This window comes from Tachyglossus aculeatus, chromosome 11, assembly GCF_015852505.1.
Source record: "Tachyglossus aculeatus isolate mTacAcu1 chromosome 11, mTacAcu1.pri, whole genome shotgun sequence".
Lineage (NCBI taxonomy): Eukaryota > Metazoa > Chordata > Mammalia > Monotremata > Tachyglossidae > Tachyglossus > Tachyglossus aculeatus.
In genome coordinates, this window is record NC_052076.1 from 66,725,899 (window position 1) to 66,728,633 (window position 2,735).

The 2,735-nt window shown below is 47.8% G+C and overlaps 1 non-coding gene across 1 annotated transcript; it reads right to left on the minus strand.

Annotated features, from left to right (window-relative positions):
• Positions 1-1,104: 1,104 nt before the first annotated feature.
• LOC119935437 lies at positions 1,105-1,242 on the minus strand. Its single transcript, XR_005453321.1, has one exon. It is a non-coding gene; the product is annotated as a small nucleolar RNA SNORA7 (small nucleolar RNA).
• Between the last annotated feature and the right edge of the window lie 1,493 nt (positions 1,243-2,735).

Sequence of the window (2,735 nt, forward strand, 5' to 3'; positions counted from 1 at the left end):
AAGGTGATCAGTTTGTCCCACGTGGGGCTCACAGTCTTAATCCCCATTTTACAAATGAGGGAACTGAGGCATAGAGAAGTTGTGACTTGCCCAAAGTCACACAGCTGACAAATGGCGGAGGCAGGATTAGAATCCATGACCTCTGACTCCCAAGCCCGGGCTCTTTCCACTGAGCCCCGCAAAGGGACCCAGAACTGAGCCTTGAGGGACACTCACAGTTGGGGGGTGGGAGGCAGAGGAAGAGCCTGGGAAAGAGACTGAGAATGAGAGACAAGCTGACCTTGCAGGGGGAAGTGTAACTGAAGAGGAGTGACTCACTAGCAAAAATCGAGCGGGCGCAGTATCCGCTCTTCAGTTGCCCATAGTGGGGACAAGGAAGGAGGGAATCTCAGCTAGTGGAAGGCTGGGAAGACAGTATCTTATAAACGGGATCCTGTTCCCAAGGATTCTGTTAACCACTGGGGCTGGAAAACAGGTTTCCTCTCCCTTAAAGGAAGAGGAGGTTCCTTGGACTGTGGGTGAGAACAGTGAGGGGGTGGAAAGGGGGTTTGAGTTCCTTGGGCAGCCATAAGACTGTGAACTCATTGTGGGCAGAGAATGTGTCTGTTTGTTGTAGCATTGTACCCTCCCAAGCGCTTAGGTCATTGCTTTGCATGCAGTAGGCACTCAATAAATATGATCGAATGAATGATGGATGAACAAGGGTCAGATCCCTGGTCCAGGATCTCTTCTGTGATTTTATTCCCCTATCTCAGATAGGTTGGGAGTGGTTTCATATTGTTGTTGTTGTCTTATGCTGTTGAGTCGTGTCTGACCCATAGTGATGCCATAGGGACTGTCTCTATATGTTGCCAACTTGTACTTCCCAAGCGCTTAGTACAGTGCTCTGCACACAGTAAGCGCTCAATAAATACGATTGATGATGATGATGATCTTTCTCAGAATGCCCTACCTCCACCTGCAATTGTTCTGGTAGTGTGTCCATAGAGTTTTCTTGGTAAAAATACGGCAGCAATTTACCATTGCCTCCTTCCGTGCAGTAAACTTGAGTCTCCACCCTTGAATCTCTCCCAGGCTGCTGCTGCCCAGCACAGGTAAGTTTTGGCTTGTAGCAAATTGCCTTCCATTCGCTAGCCACTGCCCAAGCTAGGAATTTAATGGATATGCCTTTGCTTGACTCTCCCTCCCATAGTCAAGACTAGTAGAGTATTGGAAACTCTCCAGGTGGGACCCTAAGAGGCCGGTTTCATACCCAAACAGAATTACCTGCTTTTGCCAAGCAGCCAGGAAGTAACATTCAGACCCCTCCTACCCTCTCCCAGCCCATAGCTTTCCCGTTCCCATTCCCTGTATCCCAAATTCACTCCTCATCTCCATGGTCCTGCTGTATCCCCTATTCTGTTTCTACTTTTCTAGCACATTTTTTTTTCAACATCTGTTCATCCTGTAAGGTTTTCTTGACTGGAGGTTCCTCACCGCTGCCGCCGCCAACAGTGAAAGAGCACTTAACTTTTCCTTGCCTCAGTCCTCTCATCTCTAAAATGGGGACTAAGTCCTCCTCCCTATACCCAACCTTATTATCTTGAATCATCATCATCATCAATCGTATTTATTGAGCGCTTACTATGTGCAGAGCACTGTACTAAGTGCTTGGGAAGTACAAATTGGCAACATACAGAGACAGTCCCTACCCAACAGTGGGCTCACAGTCTAAAAGGGGGAGACAGAGAACAAAACCAAACATACTAACAAAATAAAATAAATAGAATAGCTATTGAATTGAATCTACCCTAACACTTAGTAGAGTGCCTGTGTACATGGTAATCTCCTAACAAATACTATTTTTAAGAACACTTTACAAATGCCACAGTTATTTTATTAAGATGTAAGCAGGGAGGGAATGAAAGGGGCAATTTTAGCCCACTACCTAGTCAAGCAGGCTAGGACCTTCAGGGTGGCAGGTGGAAAGCAGCTATCTTCAGGTCAGCTGCGGGCAGGGGCACCCAGCTTCACACGACCCTGACTAGCAGGGCTTTTTTTCCTTTTCCCCTTCCACGGCCACTTCCAGGGAAACCCCTGGGCACCATATGCAGTGATAGGGCCCCTTTTAGACTGTGAGCCCACTGTTGGGTAGGGACTGTCTCTATACGTTGCCAATTTGTACTTCCCAAGCGCTTAGTACAGTGCTCTGCACATAGTAAGTGCTCAATAAATACGATTGATGATGATGATGATGATGATAGGGCCAGATGAACCCATGACAACATTAGATTAAAGCAGGATCAGCTAGAAGCAACCCAGGGTGGCCGGAGCCAGGGAAGGCACTTGAGTCTTGTGGTAAGGTAAGGGGAACGGAAAGGGATGCGACCCCCTCACTCCTATCCATTTCCTCAAATCCCTCAGGTTCCCTGCCCCTGAAGGGTTGGGAGATGCCTTACTCTCATTAAACACCTGTCCTCACGCACCGAAAAGCCAACTATAACTCCCCAACCACATTTCAGCAGCCTTGAGAAGTAGCATGACCTCGTGGATAGAGCAAGGGCCTGAAGTCAAGAAGGTCATGGGATCTAATCCTCACTCGGCCACTTTATAATAATGGCATTTATTAACCGCTTACTGTGTGCAGAGCACTGTTCTAAGCGCTGGGGAGTTTACAAAGTGATCAGGTTGTCCCATGGGGGGCTCACAGTCTTAATCCCCATTTTACAGGTGAGGGAACTGAGGCCCAGAGAAGT